The 22,135-nt window shown below is 35.5% G+C and overlaps 1 protein-coding gene across 3 annotated transcripts in view; it reads left to right on the top strand.

Annotated features, from left to right (window-relative positions):
* FBXL17 (F-box and leucine rich repeat protein 17) overlaps positions 1-22,135 on the top strand; it is a 503,612-nt gene that overhangs the window by 231,450 nt on the left and 250,027 nt on the right. The window lies entirely within an intron of this gene.

Genomic DNA, 22,135 nt, shown 5'->3' with positions numbered 1-22,135 from the left:
TGTCCTGCAATTTAGATTAATTCTCAAATTATCCAGAGATATTATCAGATTCCACAGTGAAGGGTTCAGCCCCACAGGACTTCAGATGTCAATTGCCAGCCATGGTGTTACCAGTGCTTTTGGCCAACTGGATATAAATTGAAGGTTCCAGTGGTCCCCTTTTTGGGTTCAATTAATTTGCTAGAGTGGGTCACAGAACTCACAGAAACATTTAACTTATTAAATTACTGGTTTATTGTAAAAAGATAAAACTCTAGAACTTCCAGATGGAAGAGATGCTTGGGGCAAGGTATGGGCAAAGGGTGTCTAGCTCCCAAGTGCTCTGCCAATTTGCCACTTTCCCCATATCTCTCCGTATTCACCAACCTGGAAGCTCTCGGAACTCACTCCTTTGGGGCTTTTATAGAGGCTTCATTACATAGGCATGATTGATTACAGCATTGGCCAATGGCAATTGATTTAACCTCGAACCCCTCTCCCCTTCAGGAAAGTTGAGTGTGGGGGGTGGGGACAGGAAGTTCCAACTCTCTAGTCACAGGGTTGGTTCTCCAGGCTACCAGCCCACATCCTTAAGTGCAATCCAGAAGTCACCTCATTAACATGAAAAAGACACCTTTAGCTCTCCTACTACTTAGGAAACTTCAGAGGAAATTTTAAGAGTTCTGTCCCAGGAATATGGAGAAAAACCAAATATGTATTCTTAGTATACATCACATCATCACAGGAGGACGGAAGAGATTAGCCTTGGAAAGGAGCAGAGCTGCTTTCTCTGTGACATCAGGGCAGATTTAGGACAGTCTGATTCTTACGACCCCCACTGCTCACAGGTGCTGTGCATGAGGAAGGTGACTTGGAATCAGGTTGGTGTCAATTTGGATCTGGATTGAGATTGGCACAGTGAGGAATCCATGCACTTCAGTGAAGTTATCTTCACAGTTGGAGATGCCAATAATAAGATGAAGTTTTCTGTCTGATTTCAAGCCTACCCATGAAATATGTGACACACATGGAATTTTTTGTCAGATGTTACTGAGTCCTGAAGTAGGTCCTGTTAACAGATTTTGTTCCATTGTTTTTTACCTGCAGACTTCACACAGATAGGTCAGGTTTAGTGGGATCATGAAAATATTGCTACTTGCATTCCTACTTTCAAAGCAAGATATTAAAATATAAGTTTTGGCAGCCAAGCCAAGGTTACACTTTGGTAATTTCGGTGAGATGACTGAGTTTGTCCCAGCACTGCCACCTGTAGGTGGTAATGCCATTTGTATCTTAGTAACATAAAATGTTTTCACAAGTTGGTCTTTTATTTTTGTGAAATTTTATCTCAAGTTGCTTTGGATTCTGATTAGCTCAGACAGCCCTTTCCCCATCAAGAAACTGCATTTGATTTGGTTTTAAAAAGAAGTGTTGTAGCAATACCTTATCTGCTTCATCTACAAACATACTGCATTTCTTCTTTTTCAGGGACTCACTTTTATTTACACCAAAGAGTTTCCTTAAAATTCTGCTGCAAATTAAAATTGCATTTCCCAATAGTAGTTACATGGTAATGGGTATTCTGGGTTTGGGCCTCTCTATTTTAGGTCTTTATGCTCTGCTGCACTCTGGAACTACTCAGCCCTAAATTATATTAATCTCACCAGTCCAGATAATAAGGACCAGGGTTAGTAAAAAGTGCCCAAAGCAAACTATATATTTTTAATTAAGTGACATTAACTTGGATATCTTTATATCTATGTTTTCAGAAATGCTGAGATCCTTGCAATTGAGGTTTGGTTTAACGTAATGAGTTTACACTAATGAGTACTGTTTTGATTTATGCAATAGAAACGACAGTGGGAAAAGCAGATGCATCTTCTGAGATGAGTTCATAGCATTTGTAGTGATAAAGTATATCCTTGTTAAATAAACCCTGTGTAATTTTTCACTTTTTATTTTACAGTAGTTTCTTTCTTTATGCTGTCACGAAAAACCCTTTGCATTTGCCAGCATGAAAGATAAGATTTTTAGTAATGGGGAAGAACTGTTAAAAGTATCTTTAAAAGTTAATGTCTCTGAGCCTAACAGTGATTTTTAAGACAAACACGCTTTGTGTAGATGAATGCAGTTCTGAAGGAAACCACCGTTAGCCTGATCAGAGCCTCAAGATTAGATGTCATCGAATCTTTTGCAGAATTTGCCTTTGTAGGATTGTACTGGATATAATGGAATGACATGGTGAACATATTAATTTATGATGAGATTTCCAACTTTGATAGATTCATTTACAAATCTGTTACATGGAGAAATACTTCTACTTAATCTGCTGTTTTAATGCATAGTATTTTAATTCGAAATATATTCCACATGTCCAAAGAAATATTTTAGGACAGCAATAGAGAAAGAATCAAACAAGCAACTCAGATGAGTAGTTATCTTTTAAGAATATTCTACAGGTTAGTTTTGTTATTTGACCAGTGGAGTGCTGGGCAGCTTCAAAATAACTATAACTAGTAGTCTAGAAGATACAAGGGAAAATTGTTTTCAACACTACAGATTTTGGTTTAGGCATCTGCACAAGGTCAGTTTTGAAATTAGAAAGATATATATGAGGAGCTGTCAGTCCTCATTTCTTTCTTCAGCTGTGTGGGGGTATGAATCCCTCAAAACCAAGAAAAGTAAGGCAGCTTTTTTTACTGACCAGTGAGGGCAGGAATGAGAGGTGTGGGTAGGAAAAAAATAATTTTCCTTTCCTAAACTTCCAGCAGGAACTTTAGTTTACCTCTGTGATTTCCTGGACTACAGGTTATAGAATCTAGGATGTGTGTTTTTAATTTAATTTTTTTTTAATTAAATGTGTTGGGGTGACATTGTTTAATAAGATTACATAGGTTTCAGGTATACATTTCTGTGATTCATGATCTGTATGTTGCGTTGTGCGCCCACCACCCAAAGTCAAGTCATCTTTCATCACCATATATTTGGCCCCCTTTGCCCTTTTCTACCTCCCCACCCCCTTCCCTCTGGTTACCATTATACTGGTGTCTGTGTCTGTGAGTTTCAGTTCTGTATCCCACAGATGAGTGAAGTCATATGTTTCTTAGCTTTATCTGACTTATTTCATTTAGCATAATATTCTGAAGGCCCATCCGAGCTGAGAGTGGCAGTATTTCACCTTTCTTATGGCTGAGTAGTATTCCATTGTATACATATGTCCCACATCTTCATCCAGTCCTCTACCGAAGGACACTTTTGTGTTTCCATGTCTTGGCCACCGTGAATAGTGCTGCAATGAACACAGGGGTGCATAGATCTTTGCAAAGAAATGATTTCAAGTTTTTCAGGTAGATACACAGAAGAGGGATTGCTGGGTCATATGTTAAATCTATTCTTAATTTTTTGAGGAACCTTTATGCTGTTTCCCCTCCTATTACTGCTTTCGCTACATCCCAGAAGTTTTGAAATGTCATCTGATTCTCATTTGTCTCTATGTAAAATCTTTTGATCTTACCTTTTATTTCTTTTTTGGCCCAGTTATTTTTTGTAGTATGTTATTTAATCTCCATTTATTTGTTGTTGTTGTTGTTTTTACTTTTTGCAGTTGATTTCTAATTTCAAAGCATTGTGGTTAGAGAATATGGTTTGCATGATTTTAATTTTAAATTTGTTGAGTCTAGTTTTGTGTCCCAATGTATGGTCTGTCCTTGAGAATGTTCCACGTGCCCTGGAGAAGAATGTTTAATCTGATGTTCTGGGATGAAAGGCTCTGTAAATGTCAATTATGTCCATTTGGTCTAATGTGTCATTTAAGGCTGATATGTCTTTATTGATTTTCTGTTTGGCTGATATATCTGGAGCTGATAATGGAGTATTTAGGTCCCCTGCTATGATAGTGTTTTGCTCTGTTTCTCCCTTTAGTTCTGTGAGTAGTGGCTGTATATATTTCAGTGCTCCCTCATTGGATGCATATATATTAAGAAGTATTATGTTTTCTTAATGTAGTGTCCCCTTTATCATTATAATAGCCATCTTTATCTCTTGTTATTTTTGTCACCTTGAAATCTACTTTTTCAAATATAAGTATGGCTACACCTGCTTTTCGGTCGGTGCTATTTGATTGGAGAATCATTTTCCACACTTCTACCTTGAGTCTAACTTTGTCTTTGCAGCTTAAATGTGTCTCCTGAAGGCAGCATATGGTTGGCTTTTACTTTTTGATCCACTCTGCTCCTCTGTGCCTCTTTATTGGTGATGTATGAAGATTCCCTATAGCCATTTTATCTTTAGTTTTCTGGTAGCTCTGTGCCTCCATTAAATCTTTTCCTTTGCATTTCTGTCTGTTTTTATTTGGTGGAATTCCATACTTTTTCCCTCTGTTTCCTCTTTTTTAATGCTCTGTGTCTCACTTTTGGGTTTTTGTGTGTGGTTACCATTAGGTTTATGAAGAAAAAGGTTTTGTATATACAGTGGTCTTTTTTCTTTTGAATGCATCTGACCTCCACCCTTCTTTGTCAGTTCAGACCTTTACCTCCTCCCTTTATATGTTTTTGTTGTAAGAAATTATCCCTGTTTATGCTTTACATTTTTTTGTGATATTATTCATAGTTTTGTGACCTTTTGTTCTTTGTTTCAGGTAGAATAGTCCCCTTGAGTATTTCGTGCAATGGAGGTCTTCTGGTGATAAAATCCCTCAGCTTCTGTATGTCTGGAAAAGTCTTTATTTCTCTTTCACATCTAAAGGATAACTTTGCTGGATATGTTATTCTTGGTTGGTGATTTCTCTCTTTCAGTAGTTTGAATATTTGGTTCTATTCTCTTTTTTTAGTGCTCAAGTCTCTCTCTTCTTCCCTCTGTGTCATTTCTAGATTTCTATCTTCGATATCACTAATTCTTTCCTCCATCTGGTTAACTCTATTTCCTATGGTCACTAATTCATTCTTGATCTCTTTCACTGAGTTCTTCATCTCCAGAATTTCTTTTTGGTTCTTTCTTAAAGTTTCCATTTCTTTGGTAAGCTACTTATTTTTCTGTTGTTGATTTTGTTCCCGAGTTCATTAAACTGCCTCTCTTTGTTTTCTTGGATCTCATTGGCTTTTTTTTCAGAAATGCAATCTTGAATTCTCTGTCATTTGAACCATATATTTCCATGTCTTTAAGTTTGTTTTTTGGAGGTTTTTCATTTTCTTTCTGAGCTGCCTCGTTACTTTGGTTATTCATTTAATTTGATGGATTCCTTCTCTGTCTAGCCATCTATGTGTGAGTGGCCCTTCTCCAGTAGATTCATAAGAAGTAGTCTTTCTATTGTTTTCCAGTAGGTGGGACTGAACCATAAGTTTTTTAGCACTCTTGCACTTCTCTGGCTAATCAGAAATCTGTGGGGTGGTGGAAAATGGCTGGTGTTTTCTGGGAAGGTGGGCACCTCTGCTGTGATCTGTTTGACTCTGTCCCAGGGGACCAACCTTGCAAGGGAATGTGGTGGGTGATGGGGCTCCAAATACATGAAACCCCAGTACTGTCCTCTGCAGCCAGATGTTGCCAGTAATGCAGCCTCGATGTGTGGGGGTGGAGTCAGCTTTCAGAAAAAACACTGTGTAAAAGATTTCTATGTACAAAAGAATAAATCACCAGGTAAACATACACAAAATGAATCAATTCAAGAATCTATTAATAGTACACTTCCCCTTATTACATAGAAATATAGCTTCATTTATGAGCATTCTATTTATGGATACCTTTTCTAGTAACACAACACCTTAACCTTACAGAAATAGCATGCAGTAGTTATTTTTAATCTTGAACTTAAACAATTGTACAAAATGGCACATGAAAGACTATTTTGGGAAAGTGACACATGACATCCAAGTGACATACTGAATGCTCTTTGTATTAGGGTCCACTTTCTTGTAACTGTTCTTCTAGTCCATTAACACAGCACAAATATACACTTAAATCAATTTTTTGTAAACTTGTAAAGATATTCTCATAGAACATCTCATAGAAATATTGGCTGCAAGAGAGATTTTTTTTGAAGGTTGACTTGCAATTAAAACACTAAGGCACGTTCCTACTATACCATGGGACAAAGACTGGGAGGGACAGGCAAAATGTTACCAGCTCCACCAGTTAACAACAGTTGTCTTGGGAAACTCATTAAGTTCTAACTTACCAAATGTTACTCTCTGGAAAGCCGATATCTGATTAGTGAATCTAAGATTAAATTAGGTATTTGCTATGTAAACAGGAGAGAACTGAGGCCCATGTTGTAGCATGGAGACACTGAAAGGTTACAAAATGACAATAGTTTGTAAGTTGTTTTCTATGAGACACACCATATTGATTGGCCTATAAACGTAAATGTTATTAAAACTGAGGTTTTATGAGTTTGCATCTTTGCCAACAGAGGTTTCCCACCTCTGAGGGAGGCACAGCCGACACTGGCATTTGCTGATTCTTTCTGGACACCCTCTCCCTGAACATCTCTAACACTGGGTAGGCTTCCCAACTGCAGAGTAAGGAGGAGCCAGCACCGACAGAGGATCAGTACCACAAAATAATACTTTCTAATGTAGCCAGGAGTGACTCTCACAAACTAGCCCTTCAGGAAAGATTTATTTATTTATTTACATAGCAAAACATGTTTTAATTTAATGCAAATGTTTCTTAGAATACTTTATAATGTTTTTCAAATAGAATAAAGCTTGTAATATTTTTAAAATGCACATTTTCTTTATGCCACTAAGAAACAAGATGTTTGAATTTTTTTCCAAAGGGAAGGAAAGAAGATCAAATTAACATTTTTGTTATAAACTTGGCTCTGGCTCTAATAATTCAGATATATTTATCCAAAAGCCTTGTTTTTAGTTGTTTCCCTTATACTTTTTTTGCACACAGATAGCAGTTATAGTTCTTATCATCTTAGACTTAAAAAAGGTTTGTCTTTAATGTTTCTATTTTCAAAATAAAGTAAGCATTCTCTTTAAAATTTTAATAATTTATTAGTCTTATTTTTTAGTAAAATATGTAAATAATGTCAAAAGAATGGAATCATAAAAATGTAGCCAACTATCTTTAGCTAATTCCACATAGATTTGTAAAATCCAAAACCTTCAGGGATCATCACACTAAGTAGAAGTTTGATTCTATAGAGCAAGTATTTCTTTACTATTGTCACGAATCCAGTCAATAGTATGACCAATATTCTGCAGTTGCAAATAAAACACTTGCTGAGTTGTTTTTGGAAAGCATCCTGGAAGGTCTTACCATAAGCCAAACTGTTAATTCAGTCCTGTTCTCTTAAATCTTTAATATCCACCTTTAAAACTACAAAATCTTTTACTTAATATAGATATAGCATAACACAGGAGAAGAAAATAAATGATGTTATAGTTGCACTAAACATGATTCAATTGTTAATTTTAAGACATCTTCTCCATGTAGTTTTTCTTACTTCTCATAACTTCAGCCCCCCAAATAACCAAATGTCCTACAAAAAGCATCAAAATATTTCTTGCTGTAGACCATGGTGTGTGTGTGTGTGTGTGTGTGTGTGTGTGTGTGTGTGTGTGTAGTGTGTTCATGATATCACACTCACACCCTCAGGTATTTGTTTTAACAAAGAATTTTATAATGATATTTTCAGCAGAATCAGATATTCTTTAAATATTTTCTTGCATTAGTCTATGGCTAAGCATATTCTAATCATCCCATCAGCTAACACTGATGTACAAATTTGTATTTTGGGTTTTTTTTGTTGTTGTTAGAACTGTTGTTCTTTTTGTAAATTCCATTTTCCAAGCATCAGCAAAATGGGTGTAAACACCCATTTTGAGCTAACACTTATTAGAAAATGTCTTTTAGCAATTAGGACTATTTATATTTTATTGGTGTGAAGATAATTTTTTTTTGCTGGCTTTAACAAAAACATTGTTGACTCAGAGTGTTTCATGGAGCTTTCATGATACTTAACTTTTGATATTTCAGTAGAATAAGTATGTCAAAATATTTAACTGAAAATTTATCGTTATGTGTATTTTAATTACTGCACATTTTTAACACAACATGCTAGATTATTTTGGCAAAATTCATCAACTTTATGATATTTTCACATACTGAATGAAACAAAGAATTTAAAAAGTGATATCAAAGTGCCTTTTCTTCAAGTACCTTAGGCTATCTAAAAATGTGAGTAAATGTGAAATGTCAACACATGAAGTAAAATAAGTAGTAAAGCAACTACTGTCAGTAAATGTCCAAGCATAATTATCAGAGAAGAAAACGAGAGTATGAGAAAATGTGCTGGTACACGATTGACATCTCACCCCATGACTTACTAGATGATAAACTGTGTTCAGAATATTGTGTTGTCCCATATTGTAGAATTGGCCATATTTTTATTTTTCAACAAGAAATCATAGATATTTATGAATGTAAACTGAATCTTTATTACCTGCCCAAAGGTTGGTTTCATGTCAGTTCTTGTGTTAAGGTTACTCAGTGTGGTAGGAAACTATGGAGGAGCAGATCCAAAAGCCCATCTCTGTAACTTTCCCTCATAAAATTACAAATAAGAAAATGCACAATAGCCTTAATCAAAGTTATAATATCCAATGAAAAATTTATGAAAACATATGACTATGTGAATATAATGCTAGGACCTCTCCCAGGCTCATGGAATCTGCAAGCCTTCAAACTCCTATAGTACAGAAACTAACATTCTAGTAAATATCATTAATTCTTTAAGTTTTGTTTTCTAGTCATGTATAATATTTTTCTTATTTTACCACTTACTTTAGGAGTGCTTTTGAATGTTTTAACTAGAAATTGAATGTTACAGTTGATTCATTCATTCTATACTCATTAAATGATCATTTATTAAACTTCTAAAATATATGAGGTTTGGTGATTACTAATAGGAATACATGATATATATGTCCTAGAAAGAAGTTAAAAGTACATATATAACAAAATAATATGAACTACTTCATATTATGTCTATTTTACCTCACTCAAATATACCATATTTTTATGATAAAAAAATCCATATTGTTATGATAATGAATTTTTCTCTGTTATGTAAATTATTAACGTCCATCACATTTCTTTTAGAGTATTCATTTAACAAACAGGAGATAGAGTCTAGATCATGTCTTTTAGAAATCTATTTAAAATATAGTGTAGATTCAGTTATATAATACTGTGACTTACTTTATTGTAGATATAAGAAGAAAATTAATAATTTATTTTCAGGAGGTAATCCTAAATAATTTCACTTGTAACATGTATAGTTTTGATTTAAGCTGTTATTTAGCTTTTACATTTAAATGCTGAGTGCTCATGTACAAGATCCAAATGCTTTACTTAATTTCAGATATAATTCTCTCATTTATTTTCATATACTAATCAGGAAATCATACTCTAAAGGCATATATGTTGTGTTTTGAGTAATTGAAAATGAAAGTGAGACATTCTTAAATCCTGCTCAGGGAAACATTGTAATTACAAAACAAGTAGTAGCTTTGTAAAAATATGCATGTTTGTAAAAAAGATAATAAAATGGAGGAAAATTGTAACTGCTTGCCTTCCAAAACAATACATTATACATAATATTTGGACACTGTGCTAAAATTTTAGATACAAATTATACACTTAACCTGTTTTAAATTATGCTTTATTCAGGAAAATTCATATATTGTTAATTTAAAAGATTATGTATTACAGTTCTCAAGAATTGTATAAGCTGAAGTTACTTTAGAATGGAAATTATAATTATTATGATCAATCCTTCACCTCTAAGTCTTGTGACGGAGAGTGAGGTCATATACTTGTGTTAGGCCATGTAATCCCAAAGTGTAATTCCAGACTTTCTAAGTCAGAAAAAATTTAAAAGACAACCTATGTACTTAGTTGATACGTTACCTAAATTAACATTAATGGTTATAGTATCTTCGATATTTAAAATGTTTTTTTTTCTTTAGCCCAACATAGTTATTTAGTTAATAATAGTACTAGTTGGGAGACTGAATGATCTCTAAGCTTTCATTGCCTTTCTTATAAATCAGTGTCACAATATCTCTCTTGTCCTCGGGAAAGTTATTTTGGGTTTGGAGTCTGAAGTTTCAGACTGTGTCTGCCCAGTTCCTTTTGTTACCTTCCCTGTCTTATCGTTTGGAAGAAGCTCTCATCAGGCAGGGTGTCGGCAAAAACCGCTGCCAGGCACCTGATTTTCAGTAGCCCCCCCCCCCCCCCCGTCCTCTCATGAAGCGGGTGCTTCCCAGGTACCACCCTCCTTCCTCCTGTGAGACCCTATCGGTAACTGCAGGACTTCCAGTTCAGACAGTCGTGGTGGCTTTATTTTGCTTTTCTCAGCACTTCTTGCTTGAAAGGAATTTTGTCCTGAAACTCCAAGGTCCCTGGAAAAGGGGACTTTTTTAACACTCAGGTTGAAAATATGTCATGTTTGATCCAGTTCTTGTTTTCTCTCTATCAGGCAGTGTACCCCATGGGACTCATGGCCTGTTTGCTAGGGGTCTGTAATCAGTTACACACCTTGAATGATTAGCTTTGAGAATAAGAGAGGAACCAGAAGCAGAATTTATTAAAAAATCCTAGAAAATCACTTTATAGTCAGAGCATGAAAGGGGTTAATGCCGTGTTGGGTTTTCAAATTTCATGTTCGACTATTATAAAATATGCAGAAATGTTTGGCAATACTTTCTAAATAAAAAAAAAAATTACATGCATTTTGACCCAGAATCTTGCTTCTAGGTATTTACCTAACAGATAAACTCCCACATGAGGGAAATAATATTTAAGGATATTTATTGTATGTGTTATTTGTATGTCCAATATACATGTTAAAACTAAAAAGTTGTATATATAAAAGTAAAATAAAAGCAGCATGTATACTCTGCTATAATTTATAGAGACTATATATATATATATATCTAATATATACATATACACATATATAAAGCATATTTCAAAGTGTATAGGCTATCTCTAGAAGTCTACTCAAAAAATTGCTCAGAGGGTAGCGAGCTTCCAGAGACAGAAACTGGGCATCTGGAGAGAGAAGAGGAAGGGAGGTAGACTTCATTTTCACTCTCTTACTATTGTATCATTTAAATGTAATGCCTATCTAAAAGTAAATAAAATGTGTAAAATTAAGTTTAAGGTGTTACAATGAAAAGGAAGCAGTCCACATGAGAGCGTCTGACAGACTGAAGCTAAAGGAACAAGACTGCTCTGAACTGGTTAAGCCTAGGACCCTGCGATAAAATCCCCAAGCCCTTGAGGCCCAGCTCTGTTCATCAGGCAAACCCTGTAGTACTGTACCTTTCTGCGTGGGTCAGGATGCACTAATCTGACAAGACCAGAGATCCAGCTTGCATTGCATTGCTGTGTTAATCTAAATTAATAAATTAGCATTATATAGCAGTTCAGTCTTCATGAGTTTACCCCAGAGAGGCTTCTCTGTTTCCCTGTAAGCACGAGTCATTCCTGGAGTGCTAAGGTAGGGACTAAGTCCTTACCCTAGTGACTCAGATGAAAGTGTTACCTGGAGCAGCCTTCCAGGCCTCCATGCGGCACCTTCAGACACCACCTCTTCTCTGTGCCTGTGGCAGGGCTGGAAGACATGTGGTTCACCTCCCATCCAGGGCCTCCTTGGCCTTGGGTTTTAGTTTCAGTTCTTCAGTTTTTGTTTCATAGAGTAAAATGAGCTCAAATCCCAAGGGAAGTAGAAAAACGTGTGCTTATCCACAGTACAAATTGTGAAATTACTTCTCAGGAAGCGAAACCTGATGGACTCATAAAAGAATATATCTCTATGCAGAATACCTCAGAATAGAATATAAAGCACCGTAAGTGATTGATTGACCTAAATATAAGAGTGCCTGCAGTATATATTAATAAACAGGGCTGTAATGTTAGGCGCTCAAAGCAATCTATTTCATATTTAAAAATATCAAGTAAAAATTATCTTTACAATTTTGAATACTTAAGAAGTATTATTGCTTCGCAATATATAACACATGCAAACATGCCACAATCATTTTTATTGCCAAAAAGGAAAAAATAATTAAAACTATAAAAAGCTGTTCTTAGTGTCATTTTAATGTCTTTGTTATTGCCATTTATCTCAAGAGATAATATGAAAAAAAAGAAATTGAGAAATAATGCATCAGTAGATGATCAATTTTATTCATAGTAAACGTCACTATTTTTTTTTTTTATCCAAGAGAACAACAGAGAAAATAAGAAAGATATATCTATTATAAATGTCTGTCCTATTTACATCATTTTAAAAATAAAGGTTTGCTTTCCCCCCACATTTTCAATTTAGGGTTTCTTTTTGTGATTTCCATCTTACCTAATTTTCTTAAACATATGGAAAAATTTTGTTTTAATGACTGCATACGTGAAGGAATCTCTCTCCAATCCATACTCACATTTTAGGTATACACTCAGATCCTTCACTTGTGAATCTGACAAATTAGGAAGAGAAGTTCAAAGACTGGGCTTATTTCCTTGCATGCTAACAGTGGCAGCCTGAGGGTGGTGGGGCAGCCAAGAGAGATGGACAGCTCAGGTCTTCAAAAGCCACATTAAGCTAAGGTTACTAAAGAGCTTTAGTTTCCTAGTTAACCTCACCTCAGGCTTTCCTGTAACTGAGATGTGAGGTTAAATTCTTGGATAGCTGAGTAGAGTAATTTTGGTCCCTCTCTAAGTTTAGATACCAATGCACTATCTCAATCCATTTGGCATCATTCTGCCAGACAAAAAACAAAGTTCTGGGGAATGTCAGCTTTCCATTGTGACAGATAAAGCAATTTTTTGAAAGGAAAACAAGTGAATTTTAAATAAAAAAGAAACACATGTTCACCTCTTGACAGGTTAACTGAAAAGAGCATGGTATATGTCTCTACTATAACATTGTATGAGATACAAGAAAGAAAACAAACACACATATAAGCAAACAAAAAAACTATTGGAGCACAGTAAAAGGAAATATATAAGAAATTTCTAATGACTTAGTAGTTTTCTTTTTTCTCTTTTCACTTTCTTGAACTCCACATTTTCTTTTATGAACATTCATTGCTTACATAATAGTGAGGTAAAAGAAAAGACCTGCCCTTTGGAAATTTGATAATTTTATGTTACTATTTATGTTTTTCAGTTACTTCTTTGTGCATTCTCTTAATATGCTATAATTTATGTATTATTTGCCAAAAAGAAAAAGTGAGAACGGAAAATAAGCCAAAGAAGAGAATGAATACAACAAAAATATTTAATAAATGGTTTATTCTTTCCCAAAAATATTGGTATAAAAACTGTGTTAGTATTTGAAATCTTAGATGGAGAATATTAAATTTCATTAGGCTAGGGAGTTTACCTATTTATGTTGCTGGTAACATAGGGTCCAGCTCACTCTCAGCTACCAAATAGCTTGTGATTATTACTTGTGGATCTCTTTAGAGGGTCTCTCCTCATTCCTTTATTTTCCATTCCTGATAGAATAGCAGACTTTGTTGTTGGAAAAGTTTATGTTATTTTAATTGATAACTATACTATTACAAACGTGAATTTTATATAGATCGATGTAGCTTTGCGCTGGATAGCCCGCATACCCGGGGCCACATGAGCACGGTGTCTGTATGCTAATATGCGTACTTAATCTTTAATACATTATATTTTAATAATATAGGAATGCCAAGCTGCGGAAGAGCAAATGAAAAGGTCATTTTTTATTCATGTACTACTGCGTGTACCTTCTGCTTGTAGCTCATTATACATGCAGTGGAGCCCAATTTTTTAAAAGTGGAAAGCATGCCAAATTAAACCACAAGTTTCGCAACTGATACTCTTTTTCTAAAAGGAGTGCCCTCCATCTTTTCAATTTTATTTATTCTGACTGCTTGTTACTCATTTGTGCTTCTCTCTTCTCTGTTATAGTCAGAATTTCTAATCCCATTTCAAGCAGAAGGCTGCCACTTTTCATCAGAGAAGAGGCAATAAACATGCATCACACTCATATATGCGGGCTTTCATCTGGGAGCTCAAAGTGTTTTATGCATAAGTAGCATTTTTGCTTTTTTTTTTTTTAAGTAGGAAAAATGAAGCCTAGAGAGCTTAAATGACTGAAGGAAGCCCACACCTGCAACAATGAAAGTTATGACTTTAATTGAATATATATTTGTGGGAATATTCAGGATTCCTTGGCCTGGGTATCCATTCACATGCTGTGCTTGAACAGTAGTAACAAAACTGTGGAGAGTAAAAAATTGGCACTATCACATTCTTGTCATAGCCCAGTTAGGGAAAATAGTCACATGACGAAAATGAGCTCTGATATAGAGGAACTTCATGAACCTGACTCATTCATTTATTGCCTTCAAATATCAAAATTATAAAAAGAACTCAGCTGGAAAGAAAAAGGGTTTTCAGGGTCAAACTTTTGAGGGTTTTGTGACTGTGAATTAGAAGGCCAGAGAAAGGTCAGCCAGCCTGTGGATGGGGTCTGGTCAGGGCAGCAGGAAAGGCTGGCTCAGGAATGAGCCCCTCCCTCATTTAATTAATCTCAATCAATCACCCTCCCTCCCTCCTTTCATAAACCCCCCAAAGGCATAAGTGATCTCAGCCTTACAGATTCAAATGTGGATTATTAGTTGTCAAAGTGTGAGTAAGCGATGAATAGAAAATAGAGAATTTTTAAAAATAAAAACAATACTACCACCAATAATAAAAGACCATCTTGTTCAGAAGATATCTGGATGTGGGTTGTGATTCTCAACTTGCCTTGCCCTGGATCCGTGGACTGGGCCTTTGGGATGTAGAAAATCAAAGGAATGAGGGTTCAGAATGTTCTTCCCTGACCTCCACTTGCAGCGGTGTGCAGACCGGATTGATGCATCTGGGGTGGGAGTGCGGGGGGAAAGGAATCTGGGAAGAGTGATTTACACTGTGAAGGGAGGCTTAGGGCGTGGAGACGGGAATGGAATGGGAAAAACTGAAACTAAGGAAGGCTGTGTCTTTGAAAGAATGATGGGGAAATTTAGAGATTTAAATGTGGAGGTTAGAGGTTGGTGCTTTCTGTGATGAGTGGCACTTTAGGAAGATAGATTTCTGGAAAGGATTTTGAAAAGTGTAACTACATAGTGGGAAACTAGTGGCCAGATAAAGTACTGCTGTGTGAGGGATTGCTGAACTCGCTGGCAGGTGACACTTTTTGCCTGCTGAAAAATACATATTAAAAAGTGCTAGAGGTTTCCCACACATTCATAGGTGAGATGGGTGACTGAGACCTAGGATATCAAGTAAGTAATGAATTGTCTGAACAGCAAGGAATGTCGGCATGGTCTCACTGTACCTCTTTGCCATTTATAATGAAAATCAGATTAATTTCTTAAATAAAATAATTACTGAATCAACTAAGAAATAATTGCATTTCCACTAAACTGAAAAAAATTGTAATGAAGCAGAATTTACTAAAACCCAACAATATATTTTTTAGCTGTGATAGGTCTATATAGAAACATATGGGTATAGAGATATTTAGATATGATGAAGGTATGTACTCTATGTATGTATCACTACATATATAGAAACTTAGAATTTCCTACAGAATTCCAACATATACATTTATTTCGGCTAGAAAACCACTTTAAAAGCATTCCTGATGTAGATATGATTTAAAAGTAATTAATCCACCCCCAATTATTCTTGTATAATTTAGAAATACTCCTGGGTGTTATAAATGCCTGTCAGTACAGTTATGGAGAAACTGTGGGTCTCTTGGCCTAGAAACAAACATCTTAGGATGTCAGACACATGCCTGATATTCTCACATCAAACATCGTATGCTCAAAATTGCAACCTGACCGTGTTTGGAATGGTTCTTTTAGAGAAAAAAACAGGAAAGCAAGAAGGCAGAACAGCACCCTGAAGCAGTATTCTGTGGTCGCCACAGCTCCTCCTCCTTTGCTTTCCACGTAGTGGCCCTGGACCAGGCCAGCAGAGAACGACAGGATGTGCCGGATGAGGAGCCTCTGACGTGTCACCCTGCTGAGGCACCGTGGCCCACTGGTGCAGACAGGCCATCGCTCTTTAGTATAGCAGCCACTTTCCAGGGTCCTCAGATCTTGGAGCAGGTTCTCTCTCTCTCTAGGCTCTTGTTTCTTCATAGGTAAATGAAGGGATAGGACCCTTAGAGCCTTGCAAGTTCCAATATCCGGAGATGATACGTTTGGGGTTATTCTTTGTCTATACCTTACAGGAGTGGGGAACCTTTATTCTACCAGGGGCCATTTCGAGTCCCACCTGCCAAATGATTTCAAGGGTTGTATATGGCCCGAGGCCTGGACGTTCCCCACCGTCCGTAGGTCCGCACTTAGTGGATAATGCGCTGTACAGATCCCACTGTGTGGTGGTGGTTCTAAGAGAAATGCCAGTATGGTTCTTACTCATAGATTACTTTCAGAGTCAAGTCTGAAATATCAAGTTGCTGAAATATTAATAGGTTTTACACTTGGAGGCCGAGTGAAACGGGCTGTGGTTCTGCAATACTGCTCAGGGCTTTTTCTGTGATTATATGCACTGTGACCCAAGGGTCTGAGGGTTCCAGAAATTCAGTGTCTTTCCAACTGATTTTGGTGAAGTCTCTTTGTGTGTGCGTATGTGTGGAAAGTCTGCACACTCTGGGAAACGATGTTTTTGCCTCCTCTCAATTTGTCCACAGTCAGCTGATGATCAGAGTGAGTGCTCGTCTTCCTCAGTCCGCCCTTCGCCTGCCTTGTTAGCCTCCAGCGGCAGCTTCTGCAGGAGGCTTCGGGCCCCGGCTGTGCAGTGTCGGGAGGAAGGGCAGGAGCATCTGAAAGAGCACTGGGGGCCCCAGGCCCAGCCTGATTCACTTGGCGTTTGAGTCATTTCCTTTGCGCCTTCCTCATGTAAGAAAGCATCCACGTAGACAGACTAGTAGGGGAGGAGTGCATATCTTAGCTTCTGAATTATTTCTAGCCTGAAGTTTGTTCTCTTAGGGAAAAAGCATGAACTTTTAAATTATACTCATGCAGACCTCAGCTTAAAGCTGCCACTTACTATCAGCCTGCGCTCCTTTTTCTGCAGTTGTAATATGGAGATGGTAAAATGGTAGAATGGGGAAGTATTTCCCAGAATTAAATAAGTAAATATTTAGCAAATTACCAAACATTGAGTACTCACGAATAGTAACTACCTTTATTCTTTCACTGTCTAGCTGAGGGGTCCCAGATCTGGGAGGGAGTAAACTAGACTCATTCCATCACTAACTCATTCCATTGCTAACTAGCACAACATGTAATATTGTTGGCCCCAGAACTTAATGTCTCCATATTTCAGGCCTCTCACTTATCAAATGAAGATAAAACCACCTTGCACAGTGTTTTTAAGTATAAACTGAAATAATAGATTTGTAATTAGTTTCAAAAGACTGTTTCGAAGTTCCAATTAATAATATTTATTTTTAGTAGTAGTGCAGTTATTACTGGCTGTTAGTCTGACAGTGGAACATTTTTGTTTCCACTGAAATATCTATTGTAATGGGATTCCTGAAAAGAGCATACTATTTTTAACAAAATCCCTTAGGACAGATTTAAGATAACGTACTGAGCCCCTTGTTTTCTATCTTACACAAGAAGGCTTTGTACTTTTAAACATTTGTATACAAGTTCTTTCATCTTCGACTGCACAACTGTAAAAGATTTAGACTTTTTGAAGATTGTGCAGTTAATTTTTAGCTGAATTGTGTATAGATCAAATCCATGCACCATCAGAAAGGATCCAAAAAGAGAATTTATAGAGCTTGGGGAGGAGTTAAAATTTTATAAGTCTTTGGGATCCTTAAATGGGAAAGATGTGAAAAATGTGCTTTTGGCTTAAAAACTACATTTTAGAATGATGGGAAAATACTCTGTAAATTCTTACATGAAAACCATACTGTTTATTTCTTCTAACACATTTAAGATATGTCATTATCAAATCTATTAATTTCACAGTACAAAGATACTATTGGCATTGGAATTTTGTTCAAATTATCTGAAAGCATTTTCTGTTGAAATTCATTTATGATGTGAAATTTTAATAGTTTAGTATAAATAGCTTAGGCCTTTTTTTAAAAAAAAAAGTTGAATTTTAAAATTTATTCTAACACATATTATTTTTACCTTACACTTTTTTTGGGTCAAACTTTTTTGCCTAAGTTTTTCATTTGTGTATGTGACCTCTTTGAATAGACTAATGGTTTTGAAGTCGTTTGCAAAATGTTTTGGGTGATTGATAGCTTACCTGTCTCTTTTGACAAATCTCCATTTCCTTCCTGCATATTTAGGAGAGAGATCTAGATTACCTGGGTATGTCTCTAAATCCCTGGCAACTTGTCCTGTCTATTGTAGCTGTCTACTCATAATTCACTTAATAAGCACCGGTAGTTAGGTGGGCATTTTGAAATTTCCTGTAGGAGTTAAGTGGGTAGACTGTATTCTTGAGGAAAGATTTCAAAACATGTAAGTCATTGGTAACATTGTGTTCCATCTAAGATGTGCTTACATTGGTGACATTTCCAAAAATCATAGGCCAGGTGTCTGTCTGCATGCCATAAGTGATGGCATAGAGTACCTCACAGATGTGTTTTCTAGCAGTTCATTGTAGAGTACATGAGTCCATGAAATTCTATATACTAAGTTCCATTTCTTGGTCTAGCACTGTATTAACAGATTGGCATGAGAAATTCTTTCTACTTAACACCCAGTCATGAAAGTTGATTAAACATGAGCCTCCTTTGTTGGAAGGAAGAACATTCTCAGGTTGAGATTTTAATATAAACTACTAAAGAAGAAAAATCACTTAAAATATTTTACAAATATATATTTTCTGATATAGAAGTATTTAATAATAGCTACTGATTAAAACTATAATTGAGCACTTGTGAAAATGAAGCACTATTATACCATGTAATCCTCACAATAACCTTATGAAGTCATTATCTGCATTTTATTATTAAGGCAATAGACCACAGAGGTTAAATAATCTGGTCTGTGGCCATGCATCATGACTCAAAATCAGATTTGAGCCAAGATCTCTGATCCAAGTCCTGTGCTGTAATGCTTCACATTTACTGATACATTATTACAATTTTTATAGCTGCTTTATTGCCCCAAATATCTAAACCAAATCACTACGTTACCAGGTCGGCACTCTGCCTTTGCATTCTTACATAGTTAACATCTGTTGGTCAACTTCACAGTGAAAATCTCATGCCTACAAAGCCTTAGAGATGATCTCCTTATTCCTACAAATCATTTGGCAATTAACTTACTGCTTGGAAAGAAAGATATTGAATCCCAACCAATTTAGGAATATGTAAGAAGTACAAACAGTCCTGTGGAAAGGATCATGTTATCCCTGATGCTTTGTGATTTTCTTTTCTAGTAACACGGTTTCTCAAAATCTTTGCATGTCAAGGAACATATGTATCCCCCTGTTACATGCCTGCGTCTGAATGCCATAATTATCTATTTGTGTTTCCAGTGATAGAATTGTTGGGTCACAGGACATATTCATTGAAAGTTTTCTTAGTTCTGTTCATCCTGTACAACTAAGATCTAGTATATCTATAGGACATGGGTGGTGGTCCACAGGATATAAACGAAGCAGTGGTTTTGCTGATTTAGGCTTCTGCCATGTCTATTCATTTCCTCATATTCTTCCTGTGGCATGGTGTGAAAGTTCACACCTAAGTCCAGGTGTCTATTTTATAGAAATCAGCTGCTTCTAGAGAGAGGGTAGAAGCTCCAAATGATCAGAGATCTATATTGGCAACTGTGTGTGGGCGGCTCCCGGAGAGCAGAACCACTGTGTTTTTGAAGAGACAGTATCTGATTTCTAAATGCTTATTCATAATTCAAGATTTTATTATAACTAAAGAATTATTATCATTTTGAAAGCTTGGTTTAGATAAACTATAATATAAACTTTTCTGTTTTGTACCTCAAGATAAAAGTGATGTGCTTCAACATTTTTACTATTTTTTACATAACCAACCAGTGTCATTTTAAAATTTATGATGATGAAGAATTCTGGCATGGGGCTTTAGGCACTAATTTATTGTATATTTATTTTAACTGATTTGCTGCTTTGTCACATTTTTTTTTCCAACAGCTTTGAGATGGATGCTATAATTAAATCTATAACAAAATATATTTTATTGAGATCAAATTTTTTCTACTTCAGTTTGTTAGAACGTACCGCTCAGGATTTTGATAGCTCTCTGTGATTATACTATTGTCTTCAAAGTGTATGAATGAAACTCAGAATTATGCTAGTGCGGATATTCAGCTGTTCTAATGAAGACTGATAACCTTTAACAGGAAAAGATATTAAAATTCTGCTACTTTATAATAGTGACTTTGACTATTTTATATAGCTTGGCTTTGGGAAAGAAGCTTGTTTTAAGGATTGGTTTTCCTTTTAGAGCAACGTTCAAAGTTACCTCATTGTCTAATAATAGCTAAAATGAACATTTACTTTCATTATAAGCTATTGCCAAGTCTTTTTTTAAATAAGCAGAATATAAATAAATAATTTGTCACCACTATAGTATTTACTATGTCTAGTTGATATCAGTACATTTAATTGTATATTTTGTCTTTGGCCAAATGCAAAATACAGCTGTTCACAATTTAGATAGGCCTGTAACTTCTAGATTACATTTGTTGAGGCTATATATTTTTTTTAAAGAATAGTATAAATGTTTATTTTTTGTATGATATACTTTGCTGTCCTGTTTTTAAAGTATAGAAATGTGTATTCTTTGAATAGCTCTAGTCAATATAAATTTACTCTTTCTACATCAGGATGTAAATAGAGTTAAACAATTATATACCCAACCCTCCCCAAATAGTCTTTTAAAATTATTGACTTCATGTGGATATTAATCTCATTCAGCAATTTGATGCAAATGCCTAAATACTAAAAGTTGTTTTGTAAGTACCACACACAGAGGAAAAGGCTTAATATTTTAGCTTCTTGAAAATCAGTAGAATTAGTGACATGTGACTGCACTTTCAAATAGGCCATAGTCATGGTTATTTGATATTCATTATTAAAACTATAAAACATGCTTTCTCAATTTATACCATTTTAATTATATATTATGAATTAATTTAAATAGTTGAAATAATATTTTGAACAAGATTTTAAAACCTAGGTAATCTTTGAACTCATTAACTTACAAAGGGGTCAAAAACTTTCATTAAAGAACAGAACAAACATATCACTCAGTAGAAACTCCTCTTTCCTGCCCTGATGTGGATTAGTATTTGTTTATTTAAAGAGTTAAAGGAGGGATTGTAAAAAAATAATTATAGAATTTTCATCACTTAAAATTAAATAAATGTCCATTTATTCATGAGTCTTCTGCTGAAGGGCTAAACCTTTTATTTCGGTAAGAGCATGCAGGTGGGAGTTTCATGTCATCTTTCTATCATAAACCACCTCAGTTGCATCATCAGTGATTTCCCTGTTTTCAGTGTATTAAAGTGGAGTGAGCACTAAGCCACCTGTGAGGTGATTTAAGTAGAATTCTTCTAACTTTTACAGACTTTCCCTTAAACTTTCAAAATCATCTCAAAACCTAATTCAAAAGCATTTTGAGTGAGTTTCCTTTATCAAATATATGCAAAGTGTTCAATGTAGTTTTATAAAAATAATGATCTCTTTTCACTTTCACATTTATTGTAACATTTAATTAAATTACATAATTAGAATAACATGGTTGCCATAAACAGATTGGAGAGCAAACACGTGTTAAATCCATAATTGCCCCCAAACAATTCACATGCCCTTCAAGAGAAGAATGGATAAAGAAACTATGTTATAGTCTTATAATCAGATACCTCTTGGCAACCGAGATGTACAACCGGGAAAAACTGCTGGATGTACAACCAGGAAAACCTGCTGAAATATGAAACAGTATCGATGAATCTGAAACCCTTACACTGAGTTACGCAAACAACACAAAACCCTTATACAAAAGAGTACATATTGCATAATTCTATTTTTATGAAGTTTTAGGACAGACAGAGCTAAGCAAAATAGCAAACATTACAACAGTAGTTTCTTT

The sequence above is a fragment of the Miniopterus natalensis genome, chromosome 3, assembly GCF_054644295.1.
Source record: "Miniopterus natalensis isolate mMinNat1 chromosome 3, mMinNat1.hap1, whole genome shotgun sequence".
NCBI classification, from domain to species: Eukaryota; Metazoa; Chordata; class Mammalia; order Chiroptera; family Miniopteridae; genus Miniopterus; species Miniopterus natalensis.
This window is presented reverse-complemented; position numbering and strand designations above follow the sequence as displayed.